Source organism: Zalophus californianus, chromosome 5, assembly GCF_009762305.2.
Source record: "Zalophus californianus isolate mZalCal1 chromosome 5, mZalCal1.pri.v2, whole genome shotgun sequence".
In the NCBI taxonomy this organism is placed as follows: Eukaryota; Metazoa; Chordata; class Mammalia; order Carnivora; family Otariidae; genus Zalophus; species Zalophus californianus.
Window position 1 is genome coordinate 112,014,407 of NC_045599.1, and position 19,706 is coordinate 112,034,112.

The following is a 19,706-nucleotide window of genomic DNA, read 5'->3' on the forward strand; positions in this document are numbered from 1 at the left end:
ACACAGAGCGGAAACTCTCTGGTCCCCACCTCCTCCTCCCCTCCTCCCATCAGGATCTGGCTTCCCACCCACATACAGCTGTGCCCACCTGTCCAGAAGAGCCTGCCCCATGCACCCCGACACTTGTTCCCTCCTGGTAGGGCTCCTCTCCTGCCTGGATACCCCCTCTGTAAAAGATGAAGGATTTGTGAGTTTGGCCGGCTGCTGCCCGGGGGTGGGGTCTCAGGTAGGGGCGAGCTGGCCACACAGAAGGCACCTGAGAGGTTTGCTGGGCTCATGCAATGCTCGCCTTCTCTGCTCTGCTTAGAAACCGGGGACTCCTGGCCCGAATCTGGGCTCTGCTGTTTGCTGCTTGTGTGACCTTGGCAAGTCAGCACACCTCTCTGAGCCAGTTTCCTTAACTGAGGAGAAGTGATAAAAGCACTGCCGTTAGGGTTGAGAGGCTGCAATGAGGTCATGAATACCAGTAGGTGCGCATTGTCATGAGGCCCAGGGGACAGCGCAGAGGGCTCATGCTCCCCGGGGAGGAGCTACTCAGTGGTGACCCTACTCTATTCCCTGGAAGGGGTCAGAGCCTCTGCTGGCAAGGGAGATTCACTCCCAAGATCAGGATCCTGAGGGGGAATGTGACTCTCTTAAGGTCACACCGGCAGGGGATTTCAGCGTCATGGAGAGGCAGGGATTACTGCCCCAAACCACACAGCCTCAGCGTCTCAGGGATGGCTGCCACTGGGTCCGACTGCCCCCATAATTCCCGTGTCCCTAAGACCACACCCCTGAGTTACAAGCCTCTGTTTATACACCCCACTGACGGGGAGCTCCCTGCCCTAAAGAGCTGCCTTTCACTAATGAACGCTCCTTTGCTATAAAGTCACTCCTTACATTAACTCCCAACCTCTACTGCCACGCAGATAAAAAGCATTTTCTTTCCAACCCGAGAGCCCTGCAGAGATTCACAGACACAAATCACATCCCCCTGGGGCGTGGTCAGGATACACATCCGTCATCCCACCAGGGTTTCTTATGACACAGTTGCTAACATTGATTGAACATATTACCTTATTTAATTTCCACAACAACACTACGAAGCATGAACTATTATCCACTTTGTGGTGATGAGAAAACCAAGGCTCGGAGAGGTACAGTGAGTTGCCCAAGGTCACGGAGCCAGCAAGTAGTGGGGCTGGCTCCCCGCTGGCTCTGCACGACTCCGGAGAGCACCAGGCTTTCTGGGAAACACATTCCCACAGTGTAAGGCTCTCAGAAAGTCACTCAAGGGTTGAATAATCCAGACCTCCCAATGTCCCTGCACTTGCCTGTTTTTCTCCTTGCTTCTCTGCTTCCAGAGACTGGTTCTAAAGGCCATGGGTTTTGAAAATGCTCAAAATGTCAGAGCATGAAGGGCCCTCGGGGGCTAAGCAGGCCTGAGAGGCTGCATGAGGGAAAGAGTGGCAGAGTAGGCCTCGGGCCAGGACTCTGTCGGCTGACCCCCAGCTGGGCTTGGAACTCCCCCCCCCCACTGCTGTTCTGAGACAAGGGGAGAGGAGGGGAAAAGGCCAAGGGGTGAGAGAGCCCTGCCTCCGAGGGAGCTCCGGGGCCCCCACCCCCAGCCCACAGTGACTCCACGGAAAAGGAATCCGGCAGGAGGCTTGGGCAAGACCCTGCCAGCAATCCAGCCGATTTCTGCCACCCTGCACAAACAAAGCTGAGAGAAGGGGGGCTGGGCCAGCCACAGGCAACCCACAGTCCCACACTTCAGGGCACCAGGGGAGGTGGTTCTGCGCAACATCCTCCAGACTCAGGAATTGGTGCCCCTGGCCATGCCCCAGCCAGCCAGGACCAAGATGGTGCTCCTTGATGCCGAAGAAGCAGGAGGTGGCTGAGGGCCACCCGGGATAGGTACCTTGACCGAGCCCCCCATCTGCATGGCTGGGGCCTGTGCCTGTGTAAGCCATAATGCCCCCTCTTTTCAGGGCGGGGTGCTGGCCCTTGAAAGAGCTGCTCTGGACAATGGATCAGGAGCTCTGAAGATAGGCATTCAAGAATGGAAGGGGTGAGGGCAGACACAAGGAAGAGCTGTCCGGGGTCAGGAGACCTGGGTCCAACAGGGGTAACTCCCTAAGCAGGCAGGGAGACAAGAAGCCCCAAGTTCAGCTGTCAGGGTGAGGACTACAATGGATGCTGCAATCGTGCAGGGGCCGCGCTGCGCCCTTTACACGCATCATCCCCCTCGGTTCTTCCCCCAAACTCCGAGAGGTCAGCACTATTATTCTCCCCAGTTTGCAAATTAAACTGGAGCTCAGAGAGACCTGTCCAAGGCCATACAACTTGCAAGTAGCAGAGCTGGGATGCAAAACTCTAAGTCTGGTTGCTGAGGCTCCTTTCTTAACCATTTTGCCTTCTAGACCCAGACTTTGGAGGGACGAACACCAAGGGAAGCTCCAGAGCTCTTGGACGAGGCTCTGCAGAACAGCCTGTTTCTTCGTCTCATGGCCCATGTCCCCAGCAGTGCCCTCTCCCCTCTCAGCTGCCTAGAACAACCCATGCATTCTTTCCCTTCTTCCTCTCAGGAGAAGAACTGATAGAACTCATTCTTACTACGGTAGAAATGACTGGTAGGAGATGAAAGCCCCGTGGAGTGGAAAGAGCATGGTATCAGGAGTCAGGAGAGCTGAGTTCCAGTTGTGCTTAGGCAAGGATAAGCCCTTTCTCCCACCCCAATCACCCCTGTAGGCAGTTTCCTGGTCTGCTGACCATCAGGCCTGTCTGGACGGAGGAGCTGAAGGAAGGAGGTGGGGCAGGGGAAGGGAGGCCAGAGCAGAAGTTCAGGACAGGGAGAGAATTCAAGGAAATGCTTCTTCACACGGCTGCCGTCAATGGGAGTGCCCAGGCCCCACGTAGGGTGGAGTGGGACAGGGAGCCAGCGGTGGGACTAGAGACTGGCTGGAGGCAGCCCATTGTGGCCGCCTGGGAGTCTTGGCAATGGGACAGGTAAACAGGCTGGGTAAACTGCCCCCCTGCCGGGGTCAGGAAGGAACCAATGGCTGGCCGCTGCACAACCTCTGGCTCGGCTGGGGGCAGGAAGATGAACTGGGCCTGAGTAATGGCCTGGCTGCCTTGCCATCCCCTGCCCCATATCCTCCCGGCTGCAAGGAGGAAATGACACAGCCTCCATTCCCTAGGGAGTTCTCCATCCACGCCAAAGTCCCAGGGAGCGCAACCTGACTGAATCTCAGCCGGCTGCCAGCCCTCCTCTCGGGAGGAGGAGGCTTCACACTAAGGTGAGAAGGACTGCCAGGACATGGGCGATGCATAAGGACAGAAATGGGGAGCCCCAGACCTAGCTTCAGCCTTGCCGCTAACAGGCTGGCAGAAGTCATCACGTGCTTCTTCTCTTGATGCCCAGAGAGGAACTGAGACCAGAGAGGGAGGCCATATGCCCTAAGTCACACACCCCAAACCACAAAGGCACTGCCGCGCTTCCCTCTTACTCACTGCAGCTGGGTCCTCCCTGCCGCCCAGCTTCCCCCTGGATGCTGAGCCAGCCTCGGTTCTCAAAGCCTCCGGGGAAGGGCAGCCAACTGCCCCGCTGACAAAGAGAGGAAAATCCCACTTCGAAGGCAACGGAGGAGCTGGATGAGATTTCTCTCCTCCACAGATGACTCAGCCCAGCTCTTTATCAGGAAAACCGATTTTGCAACAGCTTTTTAAATGGCCTCTCCGCCCCCAGTCTCTCCTCCGCCAATCTACCCGCCCCATGCTGCCAGATTCATCTTCCTCTGCCTGGCTTCGCTCACTTCTCTCTCCTGCCTCCCCAGGATGTGGAAGATCCAACAGCTAGTCCTCATCCTGGCATTCAGGGCCCCTGACGCCACAGCCTGCCTCAGAGCTTGCTAACCTGCTCTCTGTGCCCTCAGCAGCGGCCAGAGAAAACCCAATGGCTCGTGCTTCCCACACGCCCCCTGTGAGTTCCCGCCTCCCCTGTGTGGTCTGCCCCCGACCCCTCTACCTGGAACCTGGCTCCCATCCTTTCTACATACCCCAGCCTGCCCACCTAACTTGAATGCCACTACTCCCTCCGAAAAGCCTCGCCCGATCCACCAGCATTTTATCTGCACCACGTCATAATACCCTCATCACTTTGCATACTGTTCATATGAGTGAGAATTACCCTTCAGGGCATGCTCACCACATGCCAGGTCCTTGCTTCACTTATAGCAACACTTGTGGTCAGCAGTACCCTCATATCCGTGTTAGAGGAGACACGGGCTCGGAGGGGTGAAGTGACTTGCTCAAGGCCGCACAGCTAGACGGAGGCAGAGTTGGAATGCGAACAGGGTGGCCCAGCGCCCAGACCAGGGCCCATCCCATGGGCCACACTGCCTCCTCCCAAGGTCTTGCTCTGCAGCAATCACGGTCTAGGTCTTATTTCCCCCCAACTCAGACGGCAGGAGCTCCCACCCCCACCCCCCGCCAGGGCAGGGGCCTCAAAGGCTTCCTTTCTGTATTCTCCCCTATCCCCAACACCTTCCACGCATGCTTGCAGAATAACAATGAAGTCAGTGAGGATGACAATAGCCAACATGTGAGGAGCACCAGCTGCTGCTAAGCAAAGGAGTGAGCATGTATTTTCTCATTGAAACCTCACAGTAACTTATAAGGGAGGCTCCCTGGCCTGTGTTGAGGGAAAAGAGACCCACAGAATTAGAGAGCTCACCCCAGGTCTCACAGCCAGCAAGGGGCAGGCAGAGCAGAGTTGGAGCTGGGAGTCTGATTCCAAGCCTGGGCCCCCTCCTTCTGAAGAGCTCATTTCCCCAACCACTGTTCCAGGCCCAGTGCAACTGCCACTTCTTCCAGGAAGCCCTCATCAATCCATCCAGACTCCTGAGATCAGTGCTCCACCCCTGCTCAAGCTGGCCCCGGGGCCTTAGAGCAGAAGGAGGTCAGAGGAAACAATGGGTTGAGAAAGTTTAGGAGCCAAGGCCTGAGGGGAAGCAGGCCTGGCCCAACTCCTGGTCTCTCTCCTGGAGGTGGGTTAGGATCAGGCAGGTGGGTGGGTTGGGGGGAACCTAAGAAGAGGGCTCTCAAGTCGGCGTGGGCCTTAGCTGGCAGCATCCCTTTAGGCCACAAGCCCTGCTCATCGCTAGGCCTCTGCCGTAGGGTCCTTCTCCGCCAAGGACCAGGAGCCACCACCTGTCTCCTGCCTGCTCTACTGGTCTCAACACTAATCTACAAGGAGATTTTCAGGGACTTGAACATGGTGACCCAGAGAGAGGCAGGCTCAGCCCCAGGTGCACAGCAAACTGGAAACGACTGGTTCACAGAGAGCCACACTCAGACTCGGGCCTCCACTTCCCAGTCCAGCCCTGGTAAGCCAGGCCTGCCCAGCCAAGTCCTCTCCTGTCACACCAGCCTCCATCACCCCAGCCCTGGGAGCCTCAGGAGTACAGAAAGGACTGCCACACCCTGCCCTTCCAGACAGAATGTTTCATCCAGGAGACAAAAGGTGGGGAGCCAGCATGGGGAGAGATGGCTTCCCCTAAACTGCTGCTGCTGGGGGTGTAGGTGGGCCTAGTCCATCTCTGGGGCTCGGGCTCCAGCACCCAGCCGAGGGCCTGGCACGCTGGGCCCTCCACAAAGATGCAGACCTTTTCTCTTGGCCCTGAGGCAACGTAGGGCCAGAGCAGGTCTCCATCCTCTCTAAATGCCCCCACACTCAGCAGAGGCTGATACTCACTCAGTAATTAATGGAAATTAGTGACTGAAGGATGAGCCCTCCCACAATCCAAATCCACCTTCACAGTTTGCCCCACCATTCGTCCTGGGAGACAACTTCTAGGTACCTCTAGATCTCAGATTCTTCTAGATTCTAGATCAGAGATCTAGAGGATACTTCCTAGAAGAAGTGGGGAGAAGGAAGAAGGGAGGGAGCAACATGGGTCTGTGGGTGAAGAGGGAGATGAAACCTCAAATCACAGTGTTAGATCTAAGGGGCAGAATATTCCATTAAGCACGGAGAGAATAAAGAGCCTAAAAGAAAGATTAATTAGGATAAAGGAATCCCGGAAGGCTTCCTGGAGGGGGTGGCATTTGTGCTAGGTCTTGAAAGATGGAGCTGTGGAGGCCTTCCAAGCAACGGCCGGCCCAGCAGAGGCTGGAAAGCTCAAGGCAATCCCCACCCCATTCCCCTCCACCGCCCCTACCCCAAATCAAGACCAGCTGGAGAAGAAGGCACCTCTGAGAAGAACACAGCCCTTGGCTGGCCCCGAGCCTGAGGGTGAGTGGGGTATTCCAGGGAGGGTGCCACCGGAGCTGTGTACATTACGTGGCGCCTGCCCGGGGACCAGCGGCACCGTGGTACCGGCCCGGGGCCTCCGGGTGGGTTACATAACCGCCCCACCGTCCCCATCCAGGCCGCGCATTCGGCCCGGACCCTCGTCCGCCTCCACTCGGCCTCCTCAGCCATCTGTCTGGGCCGCTTCCCTCTTACAGAAGAGGCCGCTGCAGCGAAAGTGAAGGCCAGCGCCCTGTGGTAAATTCCCCACATTCCTTCCTCACAGAAAAATAAATAGCCCCGGAGGAAGAACGCAGGAGGAATGATAATGACGGCCGGCGGGGTCCCCGCGGGAGCGGGGTAAGCAGTGCAGGCAGCCTGAGTGCCCTGCAGAGCCCCTGGCCTTGGGGGACCACTGCCTGACCCTGGAGGTTGCCTGACCCTGGAGGCTGCCTGTCTCCTGGAGGCTGCCGGTCCCCAGGAGGCTACCTGACCCTGGAGGCTGCCTGTCCCCGAGGCTGCCTGACCCTGGAGGCTACCGGTCCCCTGGAGGCTGCCTGACCCTGGAGGCTGCCAGTCCCCTGGAGGCTGCCTGACCCTGGAGGCTGCTGGTCCCCTGAAGGCGGCAGCCTCTGGAGGCTGCCGGTCCCCGGGAGGCTTGCTCACCTGCCTCCCCTGGCGGCTCCCTGGGCCATGCCAACTCTCTCAGGTCTGAGGCTTGCTCACATCTGCCCAAGAAGTCTCTGGGAATCCCTTGGTCAGGGCAGGTGACTGCGGAGGGCAAACGTGTCAGGGCGGGACACACTTCACTTCTATCACTCAAGCTGCTGTTAACTGGGAACTTCTTAAGTTCCAGGCATTCGGTTTAAGTATTATCATTATGTTATTATGTTGCTTCATTTTCTCTTTGCAAGCTGTGGCCTGGGGGTGCCGTTATACCCACTTGACAGATGAGAAAACAGGCTCAGAAAGGTTTTTGGGTTTTGCCAAGGTTATTTGGCCAGTTAGTGGTATGCGGTCTCCGCTCTTGCCTCTCACTCGCACGTCCGGTCAGCCCACCTGCCCTTCCCAGAAAGCCTTCCTCGACCAAGTCCAGCCCCAGGCGCGGCCTCTTCTCCTCCCATGCCCTGTTCAACCAGACGTCCTGTACCACTTGCGGGCTACCTTTAGTAAATCACCTCACCTCTCTGGGTCTCAACTTCCTTATCAGCGGAACAGGGAGGATAATACCTGCTTTGCAGAGTCACTGCTGCATAAATGAGATGCAGAAATGGTTCCTACAGTATGAAGTACTGTGCACGCCTGAGGGGGACTTAGCCGTTTGCACAAACCCACTTCTGCATAACTTTGCGGGGATCAGGCTCTGTCTCTCTTCCTCCCTTCTCTGGCCCTCTCTGCGTCTGGTCTTGCTCTTGTGCTCAGTCAGGCACAGCCCAACTTCCCCTCACTCAGACCCCCCTCCCCCAGCATCCTCTCTGCAAGGGCACCCCAGCATCAATCTCTAGCCAACATGCTGTAGCAGAGAGAACCAGGTTTGAATCCCAGGTCTGCCCCTTGCTAGATGTGAGTACCCAGGCCCCTCTGGTCCAAGAGTGCTAGGAGGCAAGGTACAGCCAAGGCTGGCTCCCACCTCTCGGTGCACCGCCCTACAGGGTACCGTGGCCTGGGGCATTCTGGAGGCTGCCGACGCTGCCATGCCCCCAGTGACCAGGCCTATCTGGCTCCCCTCCAGCAGGACCACCCAGCCCCGCCCGCCCCTTGTCCCTCACACTGCAAAAGAACAGAAGACTCGAGGCCAGCAGATTTGGCCCCAGTATCTGTCCTGTCACAATTTGGGTGAGACATTGGACTAGTTCCTGACCCTGTTTGGGCTTGTTTGTCCATGTGTTCAAAGAAGGGATTGGACTGGAACAGTGATTCCTAGAGTATGGTGCCCCCACACCTCTAGTGGAAGCCAAAGAATCTAAGTGTAATATAATTACACTGGAATTGTAATAGGTAAGTTTTACATGTATAGTGGCAAAGGAGTATAATGAACACATCAAACCTGTGAAGGGCATATTACTGCTTAGGGAAAAGTAGATATTTCAGTAATGAAAGTTAGACACTTTAAAGGAAATATAGGTGGTGCATGGACTCATTCATTCACCCGATACTTACTGCACCCCAGCTAAGGGCCAGGCACTGTTCACAGCCATGAAGAGTAACAGATATCCCTCCTTGCATTCTAGTAGGGGAGCAAGATAATAAATATATGAGTAATGACACTGGTAAGTCAGAAGACAAATGTTAAAGAAAGAGATAAAGCAGGGACAAGACATATACTGACTGCATGGGGTGGGCTGGGGGGGGGGGGGTCTGCAAAGGTAAATATGGTAATGAAAGTCCCGAAAAAGTCACGCCTGAGTAAAGAAGTGAAGCAGGTGAGGGAGTGAGGCTTGTGTATGTCCAGGAAAAGAGAGACAAGGCAGAGGGAAGAGCTGGTGTTAAGGTCCTAAGGCAGGCTCACACCTGGCAGGTCTGAGGATGGTGCACATAAGGTGGAGGTGGGACATGGATGAAGAAACCAAGTTCTCTAACGGCCCTTCTCCTGCTGCCCTTCTGGATTTTAGGGATCCCCCTGCATCATAGCCGTTTGCGCACGCGCACACACCCTGCAACACACACACATTCTCAGTAGCTTCTCAATGCTGCCCAGAGCCTCATCTGCAGCAGCACCTCCTCCTCTGCGCGCACACCAACACACGAAGGTGCTGCTTGCTTCACACCTGCAGTACACGGAGGCTGGCCTGCACACCCGCAGAGGGGGCGGAGCCTACATGCGAATGTGCGTGCCCTGAGCACGTGCACGCAAGCAAGCGAGATGCACAGGTCCTCGGGTGGCCGACTGGCCCAGGTGCGCATGCAGCCGGCATACCTTGTGGCAGGACCCCTGCATTTCTCGCCCGCCGGCGCGCCCTGTCTGCAGGGAATTGAGCGACCACACAGCACTTGCCTGGAGGGCACATGCTACTGTAGAATGTTAAGGGCGCTGCTGGCATGACTCCAAATTCGCCTCTCCAGCCTCTCTGCCCCTCAGTCATGGTTTCCTCTTTCCAGAGATACGTAAAAATCTACCACCTGATACTCAAATGTGCCAGTGCGTTTTGTCCCTGTGGAGAATGTCCGCTTTTCTACCCATACTGCAATTAAATGGAAAAGCCATGTAAAATGCCTTGCGCAGCACTGTAAATGTTAACCAGCTGCCATCAGCATCACTGCATGTCATAATCCTCGCCCCTGGCTTCATCCCTTCAGGTTGCTGGGGGGAGAGGGGGTGTGGAGCAGCTGATGAGTAGGAGCAAAGGGCCAGACAGGGAGCAGGAGGTCTGGCTTTTAGTTTCAGTCTGGGCCCCGACTCACCGTGAGGCCTCAAGCAAGTCCCATCCCCTCTCTGGCCCAGAGCAGAAACCTGCAGGTGCTCTAGGATCCCTCAGGAAGTGTGTCCCAAATGCACATTCCTGGGCTCCATCCCAGCCCCAGACCACAGATTACCCACCTTAACAGTCCCCCTGAGGGGTTCTGGAGCACTGCCAAGTTGGGGACCCACTGGGCTTTAGAGCGCATGCTTTTATTAATGTGTTTATAAGTGAATTAACATATGGGAAAATGCTGGAACATAGTTTGGTACATCGCAAGACCCCATAATGTTAACAAAAAATTACACTTAAGAAAATATATTTATTTACGTAATATGCCATCCCTTGGCTATACACACTTTTATAGTCTTACCAGAACCTTCACATCCATCAGAGAGAGAAGCAGGGCCGGGGTTGCTACACTATATTACTGACTAAGTGACTGAAGCAGAGAGAGACCAAGGAGCCTGGCCAGGATCTCCCAGGATGCAGCCAGAGACCTCGGCTCAGCTTCATGAGAGGTGCCACCCCGGGGCCTTGTCACCTCACCCCCAATGGCTCTGAGTTCTGGCCCACAGAGTACCTGTCCTTCCCCTGTAGGCTCACAAAAACTCTGGACACGCATGACTTCTCCAGTAACTCAGGGTTCACTGAGAACAGGACAACTGCAAATAGTTAAGTTCCTTCTAGCCATAATATCCCTCTCACTGGGCAGTGCAGGGGCTCCCCAAATTCCTAACATTACATGCGACCATTTGATCCCAAGTGGTCCTTTGTTCCAGTCAACCTGAATTCAAATGCCAGCTGAGGAGATCACTACCCTGAGCACGTCTTATAAATGCTATGCTCAGCTCCCTGCTTTGTAAAGGGTAATCCCTACTCTGCAGGGAGGGGGACTGCAGAGGACTCTGCAGTCCTCTGATTGTGAGGACTAGGTCTCAGATGTGCAAAGCACCCAGCATCAGGCCTGGCACAGATGCTCCTGCGAGGACACAGCACCATGAACTCACAGGCTCAAGTGGGAGATTCTGGAAGGCAGGGATTCTGTCTCATTCACCTGTGTACCCACACCTACCGCGTGTAATATGTGCTCAATAAATATGTGCTGAATGAATGCAGAAATGAAATATCTCCAAAGCCACTCCAAAGCTAGAACTCCTAGTTCTAGCTTACCATTCCATTTCATGACCCATTTCTCGGCTTAGAGGCTGGAGGCTCTGAGCAGGAAAGGTCAGGGCCAGAAGGGATGGGTTATGGGTAATGGGAGATGCCCCCCCCTCCATCTACCAAGGCAGTGACAATGACAGCCATCCGGGGAGGGTGGTGCTCTTGGAGCTTTGAATGCAATCCTGTTGACTCAGAGGCATAAATAATGCACTAGCATGTTCTCTCCTCACTACCCTGTCGCACTAAGAATAGCACTGGCTACCCTTTCGGGAATTCCACAGGGAAGAGAACAGGACACCAAGATGCAAACAAGCAGGGGACGAGGTTGCTAGGCTGTGGATGGTCAAGTGCCTTCCCTCCAAGCCCATCTTTCCAAACCCGTGAGACAAAGGACCCTGGATGTCAGAGCTAAAAATGCTTTTTGAGGCATCTGCCAGGAGCTCTCCAGGGAAAAGGAAGAAGCCTGAGAAGATGGGGCACCACCCCCACCCTCCTCCTGTTATCTTTTCCTCCTCCCTCCCGATGCCCTTCCTAATACGCCCAGGCCTCAACCACCCCTCCCCACTCCTCCCCCTCCCTATTCATGCGATGAATAAATATAGAGTAGGTGGTTCCCCTCTTACGGGTTTCGCGTTTCGTATGTAAAACTTCAGAGGGAGAGGAAGATTCTATAGCTTTGAATTTAAAAAAATGTTTAAGTTTATTATTTTTTTAACTTTTTTTTTAAGATTTTATTTATTTATTCATGACAGACAGACAGAGAGAGAGAGAGAGAGAGAGAGAGAGAGAGGCAGAGGGAGAAGCAGGCTCCCAAGGAGCAGGGAGCCCGATGCGGGACTCGATCCTAGGACCCTGGGATCATGACCTGAGCCGAAGGCAGACGCTTAACCATCTGAGCCACCCAGGCGCCCCAAAAATGTTTAAGTTTAAAAATGACTGACCTAGAACAGGGCCTCTCCAACTCTAATGTACACGTAATATAATTGTTCGGGGATGTTGTTAAAATGCAGATTCAGATGCAGGAGGTTGAGGGTGAGGCCTGAGAGTCTGCCTTTCTAAGAAGCTTCCAGGTGATACTGATAGTGTATCCATGGGCCATACACTGAGCACAGAAAACTAGAGTATTTCCCGACAATAGAGATGGAGAGGCTGAGGCCCAGAGAGGAGAAGGGTGGTGCCCAAGAGCATACATTGGACCTGGGCTCAGAATACAGGCCCCCCGACTCCTCCTAGGGTTTGGCCCTAAGGGGCTTTGGAGTTGAATGGTGCTGCTTGGTGTGGGGCAGGGGACAGGCGGCAGTGACAGGCAGTGGTAGGCAGGCCTGGGGCAGGCCTTCATTCAGCCACAGGCCAAACCTCCTTGGGTCCACAGGCTCTCACAGAATAAAAGGAAGTAAGAATTATCCTGAACAGAGGCATTCAACTGAGTGAGTAGCTAAGAACATGCCCTCACCAGCTTGCATGTGAGGCCTGATGGACCACCAGAACCTCCTGGAAGGCAGGGTGCATCAAGGGCCATTAAACTGCAAACAAAGATCCGGACATTGGGTAAGGAGGCGGGGAGAGTGCGGAAAGACCCAGTGGCAGCTCTATCAGGGTGCAGATCCAAGGGAAAGAAGAGAGGGAGGCAAGACCAGCCTCCCAGACCAGCCCTGGGAGCCACTCCTCCTTCCCAGGATGGGCCTCAAACCGCTTCGCAGGCTCCAGGCCTTGCGTGACCAGCCCCACTGCCCATGTTTCCCTGCTGCAGCTCCCCCTCCTCCGCCCCACCACGGTGCCTCACCGCCCTACCCTCCAGCCATGCTGGCTCTCCTTCAAGCGCTCAGACAGGGCCCAAGCACCTCCTCACCCCAGGGCCTTGGCATCGACTGCTGCTTAGAAAGCCTAGAATGCTTTCTTCCTTACCCCCTGCGTTGTCCCTTTCTGACCACACTTCTCACCCTTCAGGTCTGTTTCTGGGTCTCAGGGAGGGCTGCCTGCCCTCGGAGGTCACATTCCTCTGCCTCTCCTCCAAACTCTCATTAGATCTGTAATTCCATCATATTTTTCTAAGCGTCAGTCTGCCCTGACTGATGACAGTAAGCAGCCCTGAAGGGCAAGGGCCTTGGCTGTCATTCCTCTGCTCTGTCCCTGCCTCTGTGCGTAGGCCATGGCTGGGGCTCAGTAAACCTTTGTAGACTGAATGAAGGAATAAATGGATAAAAACACGGCTCACAGCAATACTGCAAAGCCTTCCACCTCCGTGGTTTCTGGCCCTGCTCACCCTGAAGAAGTTGTACGGGACTGGGGTTTGCAAGATTCTCTGGGTCCAGTCCTCTGCTCTGCCACTCTCCAGCTGAGTGGGCTTCGCAGGACACATCGCTCTCTGAGGTGGGTCTCTAGCGCGGGCTGCTGGGTTAAAACAAGCGATGGAATCTGGCAAAGACTTTGGAAGCAGTCAAGAGCTTTCATTGGTAGCATTACTCTGGTGTGTTTGAGGCCCAGAGAGGGAAAGAGCCTCACTCAAGGTCACACAGCCAGCATGTGCTGACGCCAGGTCCCACGGGTACAGCTTAAAGCCTACCGCTGAGCTTCGGGCCCACCCAGCCTCAGTGAGAGCGCCATCTGCCTGGAGGCTGGGCAGGGGTGGAGGAGGGAGAGCATTCAGCCTCAGGCCCAGTGCCAGGGTGGGGTGGGCGGAGCCCCCAGCGGGAGCCCTGAGTGGGGCCGGGCAGCTGGGCCTGGGGGAGCCAACTGGCGCCCGCTGGGTGGTGGCATACTTGTTCCCCATGCGCGTGACAGTCTATTTTTTATCAGCGCCCTCCCCCAACTCCATATACCCTCCCAAAGGGCCCCGTATCAGGAATCATGTCCTGGCTGAGACCAGGGCCACCTTGGGTATTGGGGGAGTGTCCCCAAGTCCCATTGCCTCATGGAGCCCGCAAGTACTAAGCATCCCAGAAGGCAGGGCAGGAGGGCTGGGGAGAAAAAGCACCTCCTACCTGTGTGACTTTGGGCTGGTCCCTGGACTCTCTGACCTCAGTTTCCCCCATCTGTACAGTGAGGGGAGGCATGCCAGACACCACAGGAGTTCATTACAACTCAAGCTCTTGGGATCCACTCAAGCTCTATGACACTAATGACACCCACTTGCCAGGCCCTGGCAGAGCCTCCCTGCCCACAGCCCTCCCAGGGTACACTTGATCCTCCCTGACCTACTCCCAGGGGAGGGGGGTGGGGAGAAAAAAGGCTGAGCTGACTCAGGGGCCAACCTCAGAACCCCAGACTCCAGACCTCAGGTTCCTCTTTCCAAGACCTGAGGGACAGAGGTGAAGAGGATCAAAGAGGAATGCTGTGTGTTCTTAAGCAGGTGGCCCGGCCTCTCTGAGCTTCTGGCACACCATCTAAAGTAGAAGAGATTGTGCAGAAGTTAAGCTCACAGGCTCTGGAGCCAAACTGCCTGGATTTGAATCTGGCCACTTACCAGCTGTGTGACCTTGGGAAGCTCACTTAACCTCTCTGTGCCTGAGTTTCCCATCTTTAAAATGTTGATAATAACAGCACTTACTTCATGGAGTCGTTGACATGTAAAGAACTTAGGATACCCGCGGCACATAGTAAGTAACCATAACTATTAACTTTTTTTCAAGAACTGTGATTTTTCTCTCTCGAACACTCTTAGTCTCCAAGAGATTTTATTCCAGAAGATTAGATGTGTGAGTCTCAGGTCAGCCTACCCTCTTGTCTGTGGGCCTCATCTAGCCTGCCCCTTCCTAGCTGGCCCCAAGTTTTTGGTGTCCACTGAGATCTTCCACTCCCGTGATCCTCTCACATCCTTCCTACCCCACTTCATCGCAGCTCAGAACCGAAGCCTGAGCCCCAGAGGAAACGAATGATTTGTCCCAGACCACCAGCCAGTTAGCTAAGACTGGAGGTTCAGGTATTTTTTTCCCGAAGTGTGGTCCAGGCTCTTTCCCACTGCGCTGTGCCCATCCTCCCGCCATCAAAACCTGTTCCTGGCCAAACATCAAAAAGCTCAAGATGTGAGTCTTGAGCTAGGGTCCATCTCCTCAAAGCCTTGCTATTTTAACAGATCAAAACACGACAATACTATTTAAGAAGAGTTATCTTTTTTAGCATCTATCATCATTTAATTTCAAAACAACAGTAAAGATTGGGTTTATTATTATTTCTGCTTATAGATGAGGAAACGCAAGCCCAGAGAGGTTATATAATATGCTTCAGATCTCCCAGCTAGCCAGGAGGAGGACCCAGGGGTCCAGCCACAGAATCTGCGGGTTAGCCACGCAGGAAGCTGGTCACACAGGAGTAGACTGAACTTTGCTTCACCTGCAGTGGGCCTGGGAGGCTGAGCAGGGGAGTAGAGGGTTGCCACAGTCCTATACTATACTGCCTCATCAAGTGGAAAAGATGAAGCTAGGATGGTGGAATTTCAGGCAGTGGCCAGTTGGTAAAGATTTCATTCTGGAGAGAGAGGGCTTTTGTAAGTCTCTGGAATTACAGGGCCTGGACGCTGTCCCCACATTGATTCCTCCTCTGGCCACACTAGGTAGCGAATGAGCCCCAGTGTCCAGGGACAGTTCACAAAGGACTATGAGCTCACACATACATGCAGGCCTAACTCAGCAGAGCCCAGCCACTCCTCTGAGCAGATCACAGGCCTGGGGCTCCTTTGGGTCCGCAGTCTGAAGCCACAAGGGATGAAGGCATTTTTCATAACCTACAGCCAATGGCCACCCCCCACCTGTACCCCCACCCCAGCTCCTAGTTTAAACCATTTATTGTCCTTTGAAACACCCTTCCTCCCAACCAAATCCCTCCCATTCTTCTAGACCCAGGTCCTGGACATGCCTCCTCCATGAAGCCAGCCATGACCATTCTTCCAAATAATATTCAGGTCTTCACTCCAATGGAGTAAGAGAGGCCTTCCCTAACCACCAACGCAAAGTATCCCCTCCAAATTGTTCTCCGTCTTAGCAGCATGGCACACACACACACACACACACACACACACACACACACACACACACACACACACATATATGTAATCTATCTGAAAATATCTTGTGTTTTTCTTTGCCATCCTTTTTCTTGTCTATTTCTCCAATCAAAATGCAAGCTCCTTGAGGACAGGGACCCATCTGTCTTGTTCATTATTGTAACCCTAGTGCCTAAGGACCCACCTCATCCTGTAGCTAGCCAGGGGCACTGAGGTCCATGAAGAGCAAGGGATTCACCCAAGGTCACACAGCAAGCAAGCAGCAGAGATCAGCTTAATACCCAGGTCCCTGCCCTGCAGCCCAGGGCCCTTGGCCATCCTCACCCCCACCCCCGTTGACCCTCTGCTGGCCAAGCTTGTCCCTGCCTCCACACAACAGTGGGGGCCAGAGCCTACAAATCCTCCACAATGGAGGCGCCCTTCCTCTTCCCTGGGGGCCTGCAGTGCCCCAAGCTGGGCAGCCCTGCCTGCTTCCCGGCCTCGGTCCCTCCCTTCCTGGCATCAGCAGCTCTGATGAGCTCATGTCTGGAAGCCTGGGAGCTGCCCTGAAGGAAAAGGTGCCTCCCAGGCCAGGCCCATGGGACAGCAGCGTGGCAGGTGAAGGGACTTCTAGGCTCAGGGTGACATGTGTCAACCATGGAGACAGGGCACGACCGGGGGAAAAGGACACATAGAGAGTATTCCTCCTGTGCTTCTCCCATCTCTCCAGATGCTCCTCTGTCACTCAGCCCCCTCCCTTATCAAGGAGCTGCTCTGTCCTAAGGAGGGGGGCTCTGCTGCCTTCTACTCACAGAACTACCCTGGGCAGAGTTCATCCCCTCCCCAGCCTCAGTCTCCCTGACTCTAGAATGGGGAGACTAGATAAAATGCTGACCGAAGAAGCTGGGGATCAGCTAGGGAGCCGGCACCTGAATGCCACAGGGTTTTGTCCTTTTTTTGACCTTAGGGGAAGGGCAACAGCCAACAAGAGAGGGAAGGGGTTAAAGGTCTTATTTTAACCCTAAGTGCTGATTCCAACCACAGCTTAATTTAGGTGCTAGCTTGGGAGATGGGGGGAGCTAGCCCACGGCTTTCAAAGTGGGGGCCACCCTGAAAAAAGTGGGAGCTGGGGCAGCACGGCAGCAAAAACCTTGCCTTTCGGAAGTTCTCTGAATATCAAACTAGAGTGATTCTAGTCCATTCCCCTTGTTGTACAGATGGGGAAAATAAGGACCAGAGAGGAGGAAGAGCCAAACCAAGATCTCACATAGAGACAGAAGGAGGGGACTCCACTCCAAACGGTATTTTCAACTCCCTCAAGGAGCCCCATCCCACTGTCTGAGGTAGTACCGAGGTTTGTTTGTGGCTCTGCCCCCCAGCACAGGACGGGGTGGGGGGCAGGCATGGGGGTGGTGACAGGCTGGTGGGCACCAGCAAGACTTCCAGTCTCTTACCCCAGCATACCCTAGTCCCTCTTATCAGCATCTGCTCTCATCCTAGGCCTTGCAACATGACAGGGGCGGGGCACCCTCAGACTGCCCCTTCACCCACCGGGTCCCTGCTGTCTCCAATGCAGTTGTCCCCTCGGGGGTCACTCTGCCCACTCTCTCACTGGGAGCCAGCAAGGACAGGGCTTGTGTCCAGATCACACAGCAAGTTGGTTTATTCCAGTGTCACTTGTCACTCAGGATAGGGTGGGGAGTGGGGTCTCTGGTGCTTCCCTGCTCAATCTTGTTCCTTGTAGACAACCGAGACCGGGAACTCAGGGGGTCCCTGTCACAAACCTGAGTAAGCCCATAAGTTGGGGGTGGCGGTAGGGAGAAAGGGAGACCCTTGCCCCAGAGTCCTCAGGGAGGTCTTGTCAGGGGCTGCTTGGAGCCCCTGATTCCTCAGTGTAGGGCTTCGGAAGGAGCCCCACCCTCCCCTCACTTCCCCTCCATGGCTCTCACCTTGCAAACGGGGTAGCGGTCGGGGTGTTGTGCGACTCTGCTGTAGAGCCCTTAGGACAGTTCCTCCTCTGCCCCTAGGCGCTCAGGAAGGGCCTCGATTTCCCCAAGGGGCTCGGCCGGTGCTCCCCGCGGTCGGAAGGTCCCGCGTCCCGCATGCCTCGCCCTCTCCGCCAGAGCCCGGCGCGGCCGCCCCGCCCGCGGGAAGGGGGACGCGAGGCCAGCACACGCCGTTCTGCTACCCCACCGGCGCCCATGTTGGTCAACCTGGCGCGAGCCCAGCCCGCCTTTCCCGGAGCCGGCTAGGGGCCCGCAGACCCCTCCGGCGGGTGCCCACCCGTCAGCCCGGGCTGCCCGGGCCCCCCGAGGCGCTCGCGGGTTGGGGATCGAGGGCCGGACCCCCCCGCCCAGCCCCGGGAAGTAGCTTCCTCGCGTCGGGGCGTCCTCCCGCTCCGGGGCTGCTCGAGAGATTCCAGATTTCCCCAGCACTTCCCCCCGTCCCCCCCGCCACCGTACAGACGGGGAAACTGAGGTCCACAGTGTAGCAGCGACTCGGCCAAGGTCACCGTGCGCGGGGACCGGAGCCCAGATGTGCCACCTCCACCTGGGCGGCGCGGGGAACAGCACAGGTGGGAAGGGGCGAGGCTCGCCGGGCGCCGGCACCCCTGCCTCGCCAGCGCCCCTCACTCACCTCCTGCCGCCGCTCTAGGTGCCCGAGCTCACCGGCGCAGCCGCCTCCGCGCACCTGGCCGCGTCCGTCAGTGCGCCCCGCCCCGAGACCCCCGCTGTCCCCGCTCCGCCCCGGGCGCCCCCTCCGCGTCGTCGCCGCCGCCGCCGCCGCCGCCGCCGCCGCCGCCGCCGCCACCACCACCTCCTCCACCACCTCCTAGCGGGCTGCTCGGGGACCTGGAGCCGGGAACCGGGAGGGCTGGGCGAGCGGGAGGGCCAGCCGCGCTCCTGCCGCCCGCTCCCCGGGGCCCTAGCGCCGCCCCGCCCGCCGCCCCGCCCAGCCCCCCCTCCCCCCACCCCCCGAGGGGCGACTCCCTTCCCCGCGGGCTCGGTCCGGGGATCCCGGCGGTCCCCCTTTTCTCCCGCTTTCCTCCCTTGTGCCGCACTCTGCTACCTCGTTGTGCCTGTCTGTTTCTTCCTCCTTTTTTGTATCTCCAGGTCAGTCCCTAAAATCCTCTGCTTTCATTTCACCCAGTTCTTCCTGTCTCCCCATCTTTTCTCAATTCCCACGAACCACCCCTGTCTTAAATGTGTCTTTGTGATTCTGTCGCCAGAACTGATACCACCCCCACCTCCCCAGCCCCTTTCCTTTCAAACCCAGATGTGTTACCCTTCAGGCCCATCTTCCCTCCCCCTTCTCAGCCCTGATGACTAGCATAACTGTCTACCTTGACAGGACTCAGACAAATGGGGACGGACGAAGCTTGCCACCTCCCCGCTGGCCTGGAGCCATCCCCGGACTTAACGGGTGGTTCAGGAGCAGCCAGGGCAGGGAGGATGTGTGGCTCCTGGGTTTCAGTTCCCCATCTTTTCATTGAACTAAATGCCATTCAGATTGGGCTAGCAGAGCCCCATGGCAGTGGTCAGTGTGCCTCAGAGTCAAGTGGGGATGCTGGTACCAGTTGAGATGCCCACATTCTAGCACACCCTTCCAGTGGTGAGGAGCCAGTGGGCTTGGAAACAGTACTGATAACAAGCACCTTTCACACTCCCACCAATTTTGAAACAAAACTACACTTGGAAAAGCGTTGGCCTGGGTTTTCACCAAAGTTTCCCTGGGTTCCAAGTACCCCACCCCTTCAACCAGGGTGGAGGGTGGTTCCACTTTCATTTGTCTTTCATATCAAGCTCCGGTGTTTAGATTTCTGCTAGGGGAAGCTAGAAGTGTGCGGATGTGAGCCCACCCCAGCAGAGGGCCTGTGAAACCCAGAACT

The 19,706-nt window shown here is 56.0% G+C and overlaps 1 protein-coding gene across 13 annotated transcripts in view; it reads right to left on the reverse strand.

Annotated features, from left to right (window-relative positions):
- Positions 1-19,706, reverse strand: part of SYNPO (synaptopodin) — a 54,194-nt gene that overhangs the window by 12,326 nt on the left and 22,162 nt on the right. Inside the window, exons 1-4 of one of the 13 annotated variants that reach the window (XM_035727588.1) lie at positions 18,887-19,114; positions 18,455-18,669; positions 17,767-17,998; positions 89-167 (exon numbers count right to left, since the gene is read on the reverse strand). The exons of 3 other annotated variants lie outside the window; for them this stretch is intronic. The gene's annotated coding sequence lies outside the window, so the exon portion shown is untranslated. Of the gene's footprint in view, positions 1-88; positions 168-256; positions 276-3,495; positions 4,017-8,434; positions 8,485-17,766; positions 17,999-18,454; positions 18,670-18,886; positions 19,115-19,706 lie in introns of those variants that run through there. 9 more of the 13 variants (XM_035727587.1, XM_035727592.1, XM_035727586.1 and 6 more) reach the window with 9 other exon arrangements.